Here is a 19,293-nt window from a genome sequence, read left to right on the forward strand (position 1 = left end):
CTCCGGATGGGCCTTTGACCACATCGTTCGATGTCGACCCCGACTCCAGCCAAATTCGGGTCTCTTCCTTCCTACCGGCTGGCACTGATACCGGCTCCTCGAGCCTCCTCGCTGGGACCGGTCCTGACTCTGACGAGCTTTCATCGCTCCACTCGTGCCGTTTGTCGAATCGGCTGCAGACCCGTTTTACCACGGCCCAGTCTGTCGTGAGCCCTTTGTCCGTCTCCAATAGGGGACCCACCTTTTCCCTGTCGAGCGCATCCACCGACTTGACAAACAATAGTACTCGACTTGTTTCGAGCACGGTCCTGTCCAACGTCGACAACCGCGCGAATCGTTTTTCGAACTCCTGGAGGAGCGCCGACGTGTTCCTCCCTTTTCTGGGGCTTTCCATCCACGCCATAAAGTCCCACCTCGATAGCCGAAGTGAGTCATCAAATCCGTACTTCTCGAGGAGCTGTAGCTCGAACTCCTCCCAAGTCTGGCATCCGGCCAGCACCTCGAGCACCTCCGTGTGGATGCTCGGCGTCACTACCCGAGGGAATCCGGACAACCGCCTGTCCACCGAGATATCCCTCATGATCATTTCGGCCCGGTAAGCCACCAAATAACTTGTGGGATTCTTCCCACCGAATCGGCCTATGCTGCCGACGATCGATTCAATGGCTCTATCGAGGGTACCCGTCCCCTCGCGAGCGCTCACCAGCCGGTCGACAGCTACCGCCATTGCCTCTGCTAGCTCCGATCCCCTCATCTTCCGACTCCTTTGCCGCCTGTTCACGTCGGGTTCACCAATTATGTCGCGAAGTTTTGCGTTCGCATGTAGGAAGAGGCGGGACCACGGGGGTCTTGGACCAAGGAGAGAGTGTGAGAGAGAGAGAGTTGCAGATACACAGACAGAAATAAGAGCAAGAAACAGGAATCTGATTACTATAATCAGTAGCTTACAACTCGAACAGTTACAACCGGCAAACCGGTAATGGACCTGACACGGGGTCCTACTCACGCACACAAACGATAACCACACGACTCGAAGAAACAAAAGGGGGGGGGGGGGGGAAGAGAGAGAGAGAGAGAGAGAGAGAGAGAGAGAGAGCCTCTGTTGGAAGCACACGGGTTGTCCACGAAGCAGAGGCAGCGAACGACGATCGGAGGAGAGAGAGCTCGGCCCTCGGTTCTGCAGCAGCACTTCGTCCTTACCAACGCGTGATACCTTTTTCTTCCTTCTCTCCCTCCTTAAATAGTTTATTCCCTGCCCCTCACGACAGAGATACGCACAAATCCCCTAATAAATGTGTACTACCTAGTATTTACATCAGCCGACCTAGTTATGAATCATGTACAAAATATCAATTCTCGCGTCCACCCATGTAAGAGCCGGTTCATGCGCCTTTTTCTCTGATTCCGCCTATGGCCTGTTTTCTTCACGACAACGTGTGACTGGTAATGATGATGAAGCCAACAAAATGGTTATCCCTATTAAGGTCAATGGTGTGCATTGGGGAGAAAGCATGCCACATATTGCCAAGTACCTGGAGGGGTAGTGATGCTTGATTGGTAAGGTTAATGGGTTTTTCAAGCACGCCCAATGTGTCACATACACAACAACCACGGACTTGGACGAAGCACGACTGAAATTACGAAGCTAGGAACGACACAAGATCATGAAGAAGGAGACAAGATAGAATGGAACAAGAAGACGAGATTGATATGTTAGTGACTGGCTTTGAATTCCTTGAAAGGGATCAAGGAAGTTACAAGTATTTATACATGTTTGTGGCATCGATATGTAGTTCCATGCATCAACCCATTTTCACGCAGAAGCTTCTAGAGCTTTCTGGAAGCTTCTAAAAACTCCTAGAACTTGGAATAGATAATCTACTAAGATATACATAATGTGACCATGTATTTGGATGTGTGGGTTAGAATATAACACTTGACTATATACAAGAGGTGTAGAGTTCGAATCTTGATATGACTTTTGTCATGTCCGTGACATTATCCTCCCCTTTATGGCCGCCTTTTCAAAAGGGTGGCAGTCATGTCCGTGACATTATCATCCCCTTTACGACCACTTTTTCGGAAGTGTGGTGTAGGGGTGAGCTGAAAGAGAAAATCGGAGTAGGTTGAGGAGTGGCTGACCATGTGCGGTCCTCACCGGAGAATGGAACACGAGTGAACGTGAGCGACCATGTGTGGTCCTCATCGGGAATTGAAGCACCATCGGGCCTGAGCGACCATGTACGGTCCTCACTAGAGACACGAACACCAACGGACGTGAGCGACCTTGTGCAGTCCTCACCGGAGACACGAACACCAACGAGCATGAGTGACCATGTGTGGTCCTCATCGGGAATTGAAGCACCATCGGGCCTGAGCGACCATGTACGGTCCTCACTAGAGACACGAACACCAACGGACGTGAGCGACCTTGTGCAGTCCTCACCGGAGACACGAACACCAACGGGCATGAGTGACCATGTGCGGTCCTCACCGGGGACATGAACACCAACGGGCGTGAGCAACCATGTGCGGTCCTCACCGGGGACCGGGACACGACCGGGCGTGAGCGACCTTGTGCGGTTCTCACCGGGGACACGAACACAAATGGGCGTGGGCGACCATGTGCGGTCCTCACCGGGAACTGGGACACTTGATGCCGATGAAGGCTAGGCAAACTAGTGTTGATGACGACACCAAGAGGTGTTGAAGATGATGATGTCAAAGATGAAGCAATGAAGATAATGATGTTGATGAAGTGTCTCTGGAACCAATGATTGTGACTATGGTAATGATGGAAACAAAGAAATAGATGAAGAGGATAAAAAACACAGAGATCGAGACGTTGAGGATAAAAAGAAACACAAAGACAGATATAGAGGATGATTGAAAACATCGTGATAGGGGTGAAGATGATAAGAAACACATATATAGGGATGATGATGATAAGAAACACATAGATAGAGATGAAAACGGCAGGAAACATAGGGAGAAGGATGACAATGACAAAAAATGCAGAGATAGGGATGTGGAAGATGATAAGAAGCGTAAAGATAGGGATGGCGATGATAAGAAACACGGAGATAGATATGTGGAGGATGAGAAGAAACTAAAAAACAAAGACGATGATGAGGGAAAACTAAAAGACAGAGACAACGATGAGAAGAAACTAGGAGATAGAGATGGCGAGGAAAATAGGAAACGAAGGGATGTTGATGATTGGAAGTAAGGACGATGACGATGGTAACTCTAGCAACAAGGGCAATGACGAAGACGAGTGATGCTTCTAGTTGGAAGGGATTCAAACTGTCACAGACACACCAACCATGGACTTGAACGAAGCACGATTGAACTTAAGAAGCTAGGAACGATACAAGATCATAAAGACAAAGATCATGAAGAAGTAGACAAGATGGAATGGAACAAGAAGACTAGATTGATATGTTAGTGACTAGCGTTGAATCCCTTGAAAGGGATCAAGGAAGTTACAAGTATTTATACATGTTTGTGGCCTCTACATGTAATTCCATCCATCGACCCATTTTCATGCAGAAGCTTCTGGAGCTTTTTCTGGAAGCTTCTAAAAACTCCTAGAACTTGGAATAGATAATCTACTAAAATATAGATAATATGACCATGCATTTGGATGTGTTGGTTAGAATATAACAATTGACTATATACAAGAGGTGAAGAGTTCGAATCTTGACATGACTGTATTCATGTCCGTGACACTATGAGTCTATGGTAAATGTACTAGATGAATTACATGTGTGGCATGTGCTCTTAATACATTGCCATGAATGTATGAGACTATGGTCCACATATGGATAAGACAAGGTCCACCATGTGATAAACGTTGGCTATAGGTTGTCTAATACTATCTATCAAGGTAGAAGATATTACCTATGGTGTTCCATGTATGAAATGGCCATTGGACACATGTTATACCAACTTGTATAGTTACAAGAAGTAGTGGCCTTGTCGGCTACACATTGTCATTTGAGACCACCATTGGGGAACTCATGTATTAGGGTTTCTCATCCTCCTCCCCTTGGTTCTCGCCCTCTCCCATGTGTGTGTGACCCTAGAAGTGTGAAGGGTTTGGACCACCGAAACTCGTCATTGGTATTAGAGTTGAGCAAGAAAAGGGAGTATATGTGTAACTACGAACTACTCCATAAGAGGACCACTTCTTGATAGGTAACCCATTTGAGTTTTATTCTCATAAGTAATTGTCTAACTTGTAAGACATTAATAGTTGAGACATAGTACAATTGTTTAAAAAAGCGTATTTTTATGTTTAAAATACATTTTAGAATACTTCGAAGTATTTAACATGCATTCTACGTTTTAGAATTGCCATTTAAAAAATGTTTCACGTATTTGATGCATTCTATGTATTCTTAATATTCTACTTATTTAACAAGTATTTAATGTTCTCCCAAATAAATTTAACTTTGGCCAGAACATATTTTTAGATGCATTACAACTATGAGAAGCATTTAACGTATTCTATGTATTCTACGTATTGTCTACATATTTAATGTATTTTATCTTTAGAATATGCATTCTAAGTATTTCCAAAAAGGTTAAGAGAATTTTTAGAATACATAACATACATATTGTATGCTAAGCTTTCTAAAACATTAGACATATGTATTCACTTGTTGATTGTTTGGGAAGTACTAATCATAATTTCATGCAACCTATTGTTACGCATAATAATAAGCAATTTCTTCACAAGATTTGAGTTGTGGTGGAATATCCCATTGCATTTGCAAGCATATTTCTATAGTTTGATAAGGTTGTAATAATTTTATTTTCCAAAAAAATAAGGTTGTTTTTTTCAATCCTTGAAATGGAAGATGTCGACAACATGCCATTTCTTTTTTGAACACTTATAAGTCACTTCATATTATGATTTTTGGCATATACAGATAATGGTGTGTGTATAGTTTGGTTGAAATTTGATACATTGAGGTACTATTTCTTGGAGATATCGTCTTCAAGAATATATCTATGTTTCCACTACAAAACCGGAGTATGTCATTGCTAGTGAGGCAATTAAGGAATCAATGTGACTTTCTAGACTAGCATCTTTTATGGGCGTTACTCAACATGTATCTTGGTTGTTTTGTGACAACCATAGATTGACACATGCGTGATATTCGCCATATTCTCCATGCGTGATATTCTCAATATTCGAGAATACAAAATGGCCCTAAGAATATTTAAAAACCATTCGTTTTGTAAAATAAATATACAAACAATTAATTAATTAATTAATTTAAAAATAAATCAATTTAATTCACTAAAAAAAAGAACAATTATTCATTAATAATTTATAAAAATATGATTAGTATAAACTCTCCTTTCTAGTGTCAAATAAAAAAAGAGGAGAGTTTATGAACCTTTATTTTATTTAAATAATTGATTTTTTTATTTTAAAAAAACGAATATTTTTTTATTTACTATGAAAACATGATTAATGTGAAGTCTCAATTTTAATGTCATGTAAAAATATCCATAAATTTTGGGAAAAGAAAAGGTGAAGAATTAATGAACCTTTCTTTTATTTTATTTATTTATTTGGTAAAGAATCAAGATCTCCAATGAAAATTTATTACTGTCAAGTCTCTCTCAACTCTCTATTTTATTATCCCCTTTTTATTGTCAAGTCCCCCTTTTTTTCCTAAGAAACTAAAAGGAGGGAGTTCACCTCCTTTTTTTTCCTTTTTTTTTAAAACGAATACTTGACCACACGAATGTATGCGTATTCGTTTGCATTCGAATGGAAAATCCCACGAATGCGAATATGTCAATCTATGGTGACAACCATTGCCTTGGGCAAGAATCCACTCTATCATGCAAAGACTAGGGATATCGAGGTTTGTATCACTCACTTCATTTGAGATGAATAGCCATTAAGAGCATTTTTCTTGAGAAGGTCGTTTCTCTAGAAAATGTTCCTTGCCTAAGACCTTACCACACGATGCATTTGGACATTATTGTTGCTTGATGGGGATATTGCGTTGTGTTTTTCTACCTTTTTTCCCAAAAATGAATCCTACATTAGTATTAAGCAAATGCCCTAAGGCTATGCATACAAGATGTCTAACTGAAGTCTAAGTGATGGCTTAAATAAATACTTTAGTGTAGAGTAGAACCACTCCATCTTATTAGAAATCCGTCTATAAAATATGCCTCTGTCCCAGATGACATGAAACTCCAATCGCTTGAGCTCTGCTTGTTGCGTATTACCTTTTACATTATCCAAAGAACCTTTGAGATTATGCACAATGTCTATCTAAATCCCATAAATTATTTGGGTAGGTCTTTCCGTCACATTTTGAAATACCTTCAAACACCGAGTCTTCCAAATATACCAAATCGTGGTACTGCTTACCAATTGCTATATTGAGGTTTGTTAGTCTCTATTTGTGGATTCAAAGGTATGAATGTTTTTTGCATCAAATGATGTCTCATAGTAATAACATCTAAAACCTCATCTTGTTCATATACCATTGGTTTACCTTGTACCACCACCCATAATACCGCTTCCCATGTATACATTGCTCAAGAATATATTGGTATTAACAGTCTCCATTTTTCTACCTTTTTCGCTCACGTTGGCCTTTAATGGGAGATTGTATATATGATATCTGCGAATGAAAAGACTGAATGGCCATTGGACACGTGTTGTATAATTTTTATGGTTAATATGAATAGTCGCTTGGTCAATCACATTAGGGTTGAGCTTGGCATTGTGAAAACCTCCACATTAGGTTTTCTCCTCTTCCTTCCTATGGTCCTCTCCCTCTCTGCAAAAAGGTTACCAACACCAAAACTCTTCAAAGGGTGTAATAAGCATCAAAGTACCATGGCATGATAGATTTATGCCTGACAACATGATTTTGAATTTTCACAAGTTGGTCTAATGCTCCATTGTGACATGTCATGACACCACGATTCACAAGTTGTTCTTTAGTGCATCATGACACCACAATCTTGGAATTTCACAAGTTCTTCTAATGCTCCTTTGGGATGTGCCAACTTGAGCTAATGAAGATCTCTACGAGATGAGATCAACGAGAGCAACAACTGTGCATACATTTAAATTGTAATCATTCAAGTTTTAAATTGGCGATCCTCAAATAAAGATGAATTGATTCTCAAGTGAGTTCTATGACAAAAACAATATTCGATGACCTCTGGAAGTTTGAACTTCCATATACAGTAACCATTCGGTTAAGTGTGTGCCCACTTAAGTGCACCATTGTATTAAGTGCGCTTTTTATAGGGGTAAAAATCCAGATCAAGAAAATTACATTGTTTCAAGACAAAATTACATCAAACAAAATTGGAACTATGTTCCAAACTTTCAAAAACAAGAAAATCATCAATAAAAATAGAAATTATGTTCCATACATTATTTCTACCTCTCCAATCATTAGGAATACCAAAGCACTAGGAAAACTCCCTCACAAAATAAGTGTTATCATGTTAGATGCACAAGCAAAATTCCCTATTAGAAGGTTTATTTCATATGTTGATGATCCAACTAATGCACAACCAGCAAAATGTTCTATTAGAAGGTTGTTTTCTTATGTTCGAGAAGCTAATTTCATGTAAAAAGCTTGATCATCATGAAAAAAAACATGATTTCTTATGTTAGAGGAGCTAATTTCATGTAAAAAGCTCGATCATCATATTAGATGCATAAGCAAAATTCCCTATTAGAAGGTTGATTTCGTATGTTGAGGATCCAACTAATGCACAACCAGCAAAATGTTCTATTAGAAGGTTGATTTCTTATGTTTGAGGAGCTAATTTCATGTAAAAAGCCCGATCATCATGAAAAAAATCACGATTTCTTATGTTAGAAGAGCTAATTTCATGTAAAAAGCTTGATCATCATAAAAAAAAATCATGATTTCTTATGTTAGAGCAATCAATTTTCAAATAAAACTGATGATTAAAATAACATTGACAAAGATTTACAAATCAATCTTTGAAGAGAACCAACAATTTACTCAATTATTGCAATGTTTATTTTGAAATTTATGTTACAAATCAATGCTTTCATAGAAACCTTCACAAATGTTTATAAAAAGCTTCACAAATTTCTATTAAATTTTTTAATAGAAACCTCCATAAATGTTTGTAAAACCAATCAACATATTGCATGTCTCATGCTTGACTTCGAGAAGGCGTAGATAAAGTGATGGAGAGGTTGGGACTACCCTCAAAATGGAGATCGGTTGCGTTAGCCCTTTACGAAGGAAGTTTAAGTAGGGTGATGATGTCAGGACATTGGGCCCACCAATTCCATTATGCAAGTCTGTCAAGCAAGGGTGCCCGTTGGCCCGCTACCTTTATTTATTTATTGCAGAGGCATTCTCTTTCTTTTTAAACAGACCAGATGCAGGAATAAGGGGATTAGTTGTCCCACATGCGAGCAAGGAGATGTGGGACTCATCATACGCAAATGACACTATGCTCTATCTACAAGGCAATGATGATAATTTACAGCATGTTGAAAGACGGATTGAGCTGTTTTGTAAAGTGTCAGGAGGGAAAATCAATTGGAACAAAAGCAAAGGATTTTGGGTAAGTTCAAACCCATGGCCTCTTTGGTGCCCTAATGTTGATTTTCTATGGGTCCCCAATGGAATGGTTGTTAAATATTTGGGTGTTTTGGTGGGAGTTGAGACACCTTAAAACCAGCAACTTGAGCAAGTGAGAAAGACAAAATTAGAAAAAAGCTTCGGTTATGGGCATCGGTAAAGCTTTCTCTTGCAGGTAGGGTGGTCGTGGTAAACCACATGTTGTTAGCCACCATGTGGCACTCGATGTCATGTTGGGTGTTAGACAAAACTTGCATAAAAAACATTAAGGCAATGGTGAGAGGGTTCCTATGGTCGAGTAGAGATCACGAGACGACATCAGCTAAAGTGGCGTGGAGTTGTTTGATCAAGGTGAAAAACCATGGTGGACTTGGGTTGGTGGACCCAGTTCACCAAAGTAATGTCATGAAGACATACATCTTGGCTTATCATGACATTCATCTTGGCGAACCAGGAATCGAACCCATAACCTCTTGGTTTACATATTGTACTTTAACCATTGTAATAACATATGTGAGATGTAATCATAATAATTATATGTTTAGTTATTACGAGATATTTAGAACATTCTAGATTATTCTAGAATGTTCTTGAATATTTCATGATTATATTTATTATTATTATTATTCATAAATATCTAAAATATTCTAGAACATTCTAGAATACTCCATAAGGGCCTATAAATAAGAGTCCATACACTCATCACAACTCATTCGGTTCAACACCAGTCTTTAGCCCTTAGCCTACTCCTTGTAATCTTCTTTCTCATAATACAATCGCATTCCCATTTCTTATCTCTCACTTATACTTTTCTCTCTCTCGCACTCTCTCCCTCTTTCACTCTCTTTCTATCACTATCGCTATCTCTACCGCTCTCGCCATCTCTATCGTTATCGTTATCTCTATCGCCATCGCTCTCTCTCTCTGCTTCCTACTCAAGAGTCACGACAGTTTGAACCGAATATTTCTTTTCCCTTTCTCCAATAACTCTAGCAAGCTTTCTTCTTTATCCTTCTTTCTTTTTCCCCCGCGGTTATGGAGTCGGTCAGCAAGCAAGAGTATATGCGTGTCCTTTCAGAGCTCGATATGCTCACCACTAAGTTTGTGGCATTAGAGCAAGAAAATCAAAGGCTACTCGGGGATCTTCAACAAGTCAGTACTGAGAAAGCTCATCAATATGAGGAGTTATCACAACGGGTTCATCAACTTGAGGCTACTATATTAACATTACGAGAACAAGCGGCGGGGGTTCAAAACTCCCCAAGGGAACCAAAGATTAGCCTCCCTGCCAAGTTTGATGGTACCAGATCTCTCTTTCGAGGTTTCCTGAATCAAGTTCGTTTGGTGATTCAGTTACATCCCAATCGGTATCCAACTGATGCTGCCCGTGTGGGATTAATAGGAACCTTGCTAAGCGGTACAGCGTTAGCATGGTTTGCACCACTTCTTGAGAAGAAATCACCATTACTGGAGGATTTCGAGGCATTCGTTAAGGAGTTTCAAGCTAGTTTTGGAGATACGGATAGCACTAGGACTGCAATAAACAAGATTCGAAGACTCCGACAAGGAGATCGTCCCGCTTCAGCTTATGCCGCAGATTTCCGTCTCTTGGCATGCGACATCCCTTGGGATGAGGCAGCCTTAATGGATCAATTCCGTCAGGGTTTGCGTAACGATGTCAAAGATCTTCTTCTTACTTTCCATGAAGATCCAAAGTCTCTTACTGAAGCTATTAGCCGAGCTGTGCGATGTGATAATCGCCTATTTGAGCGACGTTCTGAACGTCAACAAATGTTACGCCGCCAACCGAAACAGACATACGCTTCTATAGTCGCCACACCGCCACAAGGTTCTAGACCCGTTACGAGGGATGGTCCCACTCCGATGGAAATAGAGTCGACACAACGTCGAGGGCCCTTATCAGATGCTGAGAAACAACGACGTCGGGCGCATCGCCTATGCCTCTACTGTGGTGGTCCAGGACATATAGCTGTGAATTGTCCACATAAACCCAGGCGTCAAGTTTACCAAGTAAGTGCACATGACAACCCTACATCAAGTTCTACTATCACTTCTAATAACTTAAGTACTAAGCCTACTAGCCCATGCCATGAGAATAGATTTGATGTCTTGAGCCAATTAGAGGATGTGTTAAACGAATAAGTCCGGCCAAAATAGGAGCCATTTGGTTGGACCATCCTAGTTATGTAGAGTCAGTACCTAGTTGTGGTTCCATTTCATCAAATCAAGTTAGTAGAGTTTTTTCTGCACAAGTCGAGCTTAGCACATCTACAGGTCATCGCGCTCTAGCCTCTGCCCTCCTAGATTCCGGAGCCAATTCTTGTTTCATGGATCGCGAGTTTGCATTGACTCAAAACATCATCTTGAAAAAACTCCCAAACCCAGTAGCTGTAGGAGTCATCGATGGTCGCCCTATAGCATCAGGAGATATAGTCGAAGAGTCTGAACCAATTCGTGTAGTCCTAGGTAATTTGGCTAGTGTCATCTCATTTAACATCATTAGTAGTCCGGAGCACTCTCTAGTTCTTGGTCTTCCTTGGTTTGAGTTACATAACCCAACCATTGATTGGAGAAAAAGAACTATTGAAGAGGTCACCGTACAATCCAAGTCTCTTGAAGCTCCAACTAAGGATCTAGGATCCCCCACAATTTCAACAATCTCTATACATCAATTACGAGAGGATGGAAGAAAGGAAGACATGATGGTATTTGCGGTTTTAGCAACTCCCTCATCTAGCTCACAAGAATTGGGGGTCCAACTACCAAAGAAGTACATAGAATTCTCCGATGTGTTCGATAAGGTGAAGGCTAATAGACTACCAGAGCATCGACCATATGATTGCCCAATTGATTTGCAGCCAGGAAAAGAGCCTCCATGGGGACCAATTTATAATCTTTCGCCCACGGAGTTAGAGGTTCTTCGAGAATATATCAATGAGAACTTGGCAAATGGTTTTATCCAACATTCAAAATCTCCTGCTGGTGCACCCATCTTTTTCGTTAAGAAGAAAGATGGTACGCTTCGTATGGTCGTGGATTATCGAGGCTTGAATAAAGTGACCGTTAGAAACCGATATGCTCTCCCATTGATCTCAAGCCTTCTAGAACGCCTCAGTGAAGCAAAGTATTTCACGAAGTTAGATCTTCGAGGTGCCTACAACCTTGTTCGAATTCGTCCTGGGGATGAATGGAAGACGGCGTTCCGCACTCGCTATGGTCATTTTGAGTACACAGTGATGCCTTTTGGCCTCACGAATGCACCAGCAGTCTTCCAACATATGGCGAATGATATTTTTCGAGACTTCCTCGATATCTTCATCATTGTTTACCTGGATGATATCTTGATCTACTCAAAAACTCAAGAAGAACATGATATACATGTTCGCCAAGTTTTGCAACGGCTACGAGAGTATGGTCTCTATGCAAAATTGGAGAAGTGTAGTTTCGACCAACGTCAAGTGGAGTTTTTGGGGTACATAGTCTCTTCAAATGGCATCTCTATGGATCCATCAAAGGTTCAAACAATTTTGGATTGGCAAACACCACAGTCCGTGCGAGATGTGCAATGTTTTTTGGGGTTCGCAAACTTTTATCGCAAGTTCATCAAAGACTATTCAAAAATTGTGTTGCCCATCACTCAACTGACGCACAAGAATCGATCATTTGTATGGAGTATAGATGCGAACTCTGCATTTGAGGGTTTAAAGCAAGCATTTACATCCGCACCAATCTTAATCCATGTCGATCCAATGAGGCGCTTTATACTTGAAGCTGATGCATCGGATTTCGCACTCGGAAGTGTACTATCCCAAATTGGTGATGATGGTGAACTGCACCCAGTGGCTTTTCACTCACGAAAATTTGAAGCCGCAGAAATCAACTATGAGATTCACGACAAAGAGCTTCTTGCCATTGTGGATTCTTTTCAACAATGGCGTCATTTTCTGGAGGGTTCTTCTCAGCAGATTATTGTCTACAATGATCATAAAAATCTAACATACTTTCAAAGTGCTCGAGTCTTGAATCGACGACAAGCTCGTTGGGCGCAGTTCTTAACTCGTTTCGATTTTGTAATTCTATATCGCCCTGGGATGCAACAAGGAAAAGCAGATGCTTTATCTAGACGTTCGTATATGGAACTTCAACCTGGAGAGGCCGCATTTGAAAGCCAAAAGCAAATCCTCTTAGGTCCTGATCGTCTACGAATAATGGCAATGCATACCATCAACACACCGGGAGATTCAAGGCTTCTTGATTCCATTCGTGAGCAGATTGCGACTGATGCGTTCGCCCAAGAGGTTTTGAGCCATATTATCCCAAATCGTGCATCTAGCTCCCAAACTCAAAATCCTCGTCTAGACTACACCCAGTTTAGTTGGCATGATGGGTTACTTTTTCGACAAACTCTCTTGTATGTGCCTGACGGTCCTTCTCGACTCAAAGTCATGCAACAATGTCATGACACACCAATGGCGGGACACTTCGGCATCCACAAGACTTTTGAGTTGATTTCTCGCCGATATTGGTGGCCACGGCTTCGCCATTTTGTTACGGATTATGTTCGTAGCTGTGATACATGTTGCCGATCAAAAAAGCCTCGACATCATCCATATGGCTTATTACAGCCAATGCCTATTCCGGAGAGCCCATGGAAATCTATTTCCTTGGACTTTATTACGGATCTTCCACCTTCCAAGGGATTTGATTCGATTCTCACTGTTGTCGATCGTTTTACGAAGATGGCACATTTCCTTCCATGCACAAAGACCATTACTAGTCAAGAGACAGCTGATTTACTCATGCGGGAGGTGTTTCGCCATCATGGTCTTCCGGATGATATTATCAGTGATCGGGGTCCCCAATTCATCTCGAAATTTTGGCGGCACATGTTCAGACTCTTACATACTTCTTGTAAACTCTCTTCCGGCTACCATCCAGAGACTAATGGGCAGAGTGAGCGCACCAACCAAACAGTCGAGCAATATCTACGTTGTTTTGTCAACTATCAACAAGATGATTGGGTGGATTTACTACCTTTGGCAGAATTTGCTTATAACAACTCCGAGCATTCTTCTACTGGATATTCCCCATTTTTTGCAAACATTGGGTACCATCCTCGTTGGACGATGCTTGAACATCCCGAACTCCCAAAAAACCCAGCTGCTGAAGATCGGCTCACTCGACTCCAAGAAGTTCAGGATATGCTTTTGCATCATTTATGTGAAGCCCAAAACACTCAAAAGAAGATTGCTGACCGTCATCGGCGTGATTCATCGACTACATTTCAAGTAGGCGATCGTGTATGGCTCTTACAAGGTAGCATTAAAACGACCCGACCTTGCTACAAATTGGATTATCAACGTTTTGGCCCATATGTCATAAGTGGTAAGATCAATGATGTGACATTTCGTCTTGATCTTCCTCCTCATATGCGTCTTCACCCGGTCTTCCATGTTTCACTTTTGGAGCCTTACACAACGAGCTCTATTCCGGGTCGTGTTACACCTCCCCCACCTCCAATTGACGTTTCCAATGGCTCTGAATATGAGGTTGCCGCTATCCTCGACTCCAAGATCATTCGCAACAAACTATACTACTTGGTTGATTGGTTAGGCTATACACCTAATGATCGAACATGGGAGCCTGCCGAACATCTTGCCAATGCCTCCGACATGGTTGTTGCATTTCACAACCAATATCCTCATAAACCAAGTCTGAACTCTTTTCTTCCGACTCGTGCAACTCGTCATCGAAAAGGGGGGATAATGTCATGAAGACATACATCTTGGCTTATCATGACATTCATCTTGGCGAACCAGGAATCGAACCCATAACCTCTTGGTTTACATATTGTACTTTAACCATTGTAATAACATATGTGAGATGTAATCATAATAATTATATGTTTAGTTATTACGAGATATTTAGAACATTCTAGATTATTCTAGAATGTTCTTGAATATTTCATGATTATATTTATTATTATTATTACTCATAAATATCTAAAATATTCTAGAACATTCTAGAATACTCCATAAGGGCCTATAAATAAGAGTCCATACACTCATCACAACTCATTCGGTTCAACACCAGTCTTTAGCCCTTAGCCTACTCCTTGTAATCTTCTTTCTCATAATACAATCGCATTCCCATTTCTTATCTCTCACTTATACTTTTCTCTCTCTCGCACTCTCTCCCTCTTTCACTCTCTTTCTATCACTATCGCTATCTCTACCGCTCTCGCCATCTCTATCGTTATCGTTATCTCTATCGCCATCGCTCTCTCTCTCTGCTTCCTACTCAAGAGTCACGACAAGTAAGGCTTTACTCGGTAAGCTACTTGTGTGAAGTTTACAACCTGGACCTGAATTGTGGAAGCTGCTTCTTAGGGACAGAGTTGACCTTTGGTGTCCAAGGAATGGCGGCCCTTGGAAGGCAAAGATGTGGTGGTTGTTCAGTCCAGATCTAAAGATGAAAGTACCAACTAGCGTGGAGGACAGGGTGGCAAGTGCCATAATGATGGCCTGGTCAAGTGTAAGAGAAGGGTTGGCCTTAATGCAACCGAAAACATTGGAGGGACAACTCCGACAACCGCTATTCTGGAACCCTAGGATTAGAAGCGAAGACGACATGATGCTTGGACAGAAAAAATATTTGCCATGGGGGCGCATGTTAGGGTACAATGTTAGTTCAGTAAGAGATTGGGATGTTTTTAGAATGAAGAGGAGCGAGGGTAAGTTTGGTAGCATTTCTGGTAGGCTTGAGAAGGTGACCCAACTGATAAACAAGGTTGTTGATGGTCTAGAAAGGTTGAATAAGGACGAGGGGGTTTGGTCTGGGTGGTTTTTAGGTGAGAGTGATGGACAAATTATCCGTGGCAAGTGCCCATCTAATGAGTATCGTTTGTGGGGAAACCTAAGTGCTTTGTCCAACAATGGCTGGTGGTTGGCAGTGCGGGTGGCAGTGTTGGAAGGTAAGAAGTGGCAAGTAAAGCCGGACCCAGGGAAGCTAGATAATGGTTGTAAACTATGGCTATTTGACAACAAGCCCCTACATGATTTGGAGTGGGATCCACTAGAGGTATGGTGGCAAAAACCGGGAACGAACAAACTGGAGGGGTATTTTTATTATAATACTAAGCTCGGAAGGCAAATCATTGGCTCCAAATCAGTGGACACTGCTCAGACTCGCAATAGTTGGAGGGATAAAGGCATATCAGATGACTTGTTGAAGTCATTTTGGAGGAGACTTTGGGCATTGGATATGCCAGAAAAAATAAAGGTTTGGTTTTGGCTTCTTAGTCATAAGGCGATACCCATAGGGGAGTGGATGAGGTGTCGTGGTGGGGAGGCTGGTTGTAAGTTATGTGGTCACTCTTTGGAATCGATACCTCACTGTTTTTGGAACTGTGCAGAGGCAATCAACATTTGGGGTAGAAGTCTCGGGATAGTGGCAACATGCGGTGTGAATGGGAGAGTTGTGTGGGGGTCCTTAAAGGGTTTGAAGCTAACTAGGGAAGGCTGGGCGGAACAACTAAATCCACATGGTCATGGATTTATAGTGCAGGGTGGTAGTGTATTCAAATGTGTTGGAGTGAAACCTGGTACAAACTCTGGGTTTTTTGAGGAGATATGGATGTTGGTGGCATGCTTCTCGGTCTGGCACATTTGGACCAGACAATGTTTGTTTGTTTTTCGGCAACGAAAACTCCCAAGCGGTGAAGTGTTGCTAAACATTTGGTTCGAGCCGATATCTTGGTTGCGTAGACAATACAACTCAATTGAAGGGAACTCAGATGAAGCAAAAAGGGCTCGGTCAAAGTTTTTGCTAAAATGGGGTCATTCTCCTATGATTGTAAATTCAGCGTCAGGGCCTAAATGGAACTACCAAGCACCGATATGGTTGTTTCCGTCATTGGCTTCCATTAGTGGACAGAAGATGTAATTATGTGGTTACCATGTAAAAAGAGTTAGCGGGATACTTTTGTTGTAAATAGTAGGGTGGGGATTATGCTTAGTTTTGTGTGGAGTAGTGTGAGTTTTGTTGATTATGGCTGAACTTTGATGTACTTCGTTTGCTAACTAATGGAAGTAGTGTTTTTTTGGAAAAAAAAAACCATTCATAAAATTTTGTTACAAATCATTTTTTAGAAGAAACCTTCACAATGTTTTCCAAATATTGACTAATTTCTATTATAATTATACATATTTTCAGAAAACATGCATGATACAAATTTCTACTATAATTTTGCATATTTTCAAAAAACATGATTTATAAATAGTCGCAACAAATTTTGGCAGCGATGTATGCATCAATGGTGAACAACAGGGTGGGGAGCAACAACATGGGAGTGATTACAGTATCAACGTGGGTATGATCATAATCATGGAGGGATTAGAGTGGATGTGGGGGCGGTGTTTTCTGAAAATGTGCAGAGAAAAACATTTTGGGGGAAATTTTTTTTCATGTAAAAAGCCCTAAGTGCGCACTGTTTCCTTGAGATCAAAGTGCGCACTTAACCGAATGGTTACTGTACTCTTTCTTTACTTAGAAGCAATATACGATGATATATAACGACGAAAATCAAGCTGCATATACATTATACAAATACTCTCTTTCTTTACAAACAAGAAAGCAATATACGATGATATATAACGACGAAAATCAAGTTGCATATACGTTATAACTTCTAAGAGTAGCGTTATAATTTCTCCCAAAAATCAAAGACACGTGACAAGGGCACAACTTACAAGACCATAATTCGTGTTGACATGATAAGATAATCTTAACAGCAAACATTAAAGTGACTAACACCAATGAATAGACGTAGTTTACACGGGATTATATAGCCATGATGATAATAAAATAACCGTATCAAGACAACATGCTCCTCAATTCCACACAAAAATATTGACTTGTGCAAACAACTCATGATGACAAAAAAAGCACAAAAACTTAAACATGCCATATTAGAGTTATTTCAACCCATGTCTTCAAAACTTCATATAGGGTATGTGAACTTCAATTGAACACTAAATAAACACAATTTTAATTTATCCGAATGCCACGCCAATAATTGCGAGAGATAAGCTTCTTGCATATATGGAGCGAAATCCTTTATGTGTGCAAAACACTCATGCTAGAAATTCAAAAACGCAAGGGGAAATCATCAATGTAATTCGGTAAAATTTCAATGAGCCAGATATGGTTTGATCGCCTTATATATGATCTAGAAATCAATGCATAATGTTGGAGTAAGATTATACATGTATGTGTTAAAAATATTGATGAGCACCCACTTTCAATGCAAAATTTGATGCTTAACACGTTTACTATCGCATAACATGAAGAAAGTTTGAACGAACACTTAAAGGCCTATTTCCACCTTAACATGACTTAAAAGTAATGGTGTTGCAATTGAATATACCTAATCAAGCCTCAACGTACTTTTGATTGGTGGCATTTTTACCCATGCCACTTTAAGCATTGATAATGGTGATTAAAAAGGGCACACTTCAAACTTTATGGTAAAGGGTCAATAATAATAATCAACACATGTCCAATTTTGCTTAATAATGTGGAATTTTAAAGGCCTCAACATGGTGTGACAAAGAATTTGGAGTTCCAAAAACGAAAAGCCTTCACAATACCATGTTGTTGGTAAAGAGAAAATAAAATGATTGCATGTTTGCCAATTTGCCACGAGCTTTGATGAGGAAACAAATAATATGTATATAGAGTGGAAATGTTGCGTCTTCAATGGCCCAAGCCGATAAACAACCCACAACATGGGAGAAAGCATGGCATCTGTCAAATGAAAAAGTACATTGAACGAGGATATATTATTTCTTTAAGATACATATCAGACAATAGGCGTACATTAAGCTATCAATCTTTCTACAAAAGTTTGTGGGTTCAAATAATATTTTGCTTCTCATAAACCACATCGAACTATCAAATGAATGATTTTACGATATGATCATAATTGAGGTAACCTTCTCAACTATGGCAAATACCTTATTACCTTTATAGCTTGAGAACATATATGCACACCACACCACATCGATTAATTCCCCCCCTTTTACTATCGAAAAGCAAACTAGTGGCATGCCATGATTCACACGTCTCGTAATTTAATAGACCCCATTTCTCAAGCTCGAATTATATCACACCCTCCAATACCTAAGATAACTCCAACACAACCAAATATGATGGTGTGGGTGGAGCTATAACATCCTCAATGAAAACCTATCAAGAAAGGCCCTCAATGAAAACCCATTAAAAAAAGGCTACAAAGCATCAACCTAACATTTCATTGTATCCAAATGTTACTCAATCCTCCTTCACTTAGTCGACAAGTGGATACTAGGAACAAAAGTGTGAGAGATCAGTGGAGGTAAAATATGATCAATGGGACCGAAGTTGAACCATATTTTGTAGTAGGGTGTGGAATTGGGTAGCGAATGTAGATGATCAAGAATTTTATTGCTAAACATTGCAATCAAAAGTGCACATTGTGTTTGCAAATGTGTGTAGGGAGTGGATTGGATCAACATTGCGTGGAAAGCAAACTAGATATGGTCAAACGCAATGCATTGTGTCAAAGTGTGATACTATGATTCCTTGCACTTGTAAGTTGTTCAAC

This window comes from Azolla caroliniana, unplaced genomic scaffold (assembly GCF_043228905.1).
Source record: "Azolla caroliniana isolate FFs.n. ecotype wild unplaced genomic scaffold, voAzoCaro1.0.p SCAF_1, whole genome shotgun sequence".
NCBI lineage: Eukaryota > Viridiplantae > Streptophyta > Polypodiopsida > Salviniales > Salviniaceae > Azolla > Azolla caroliniana.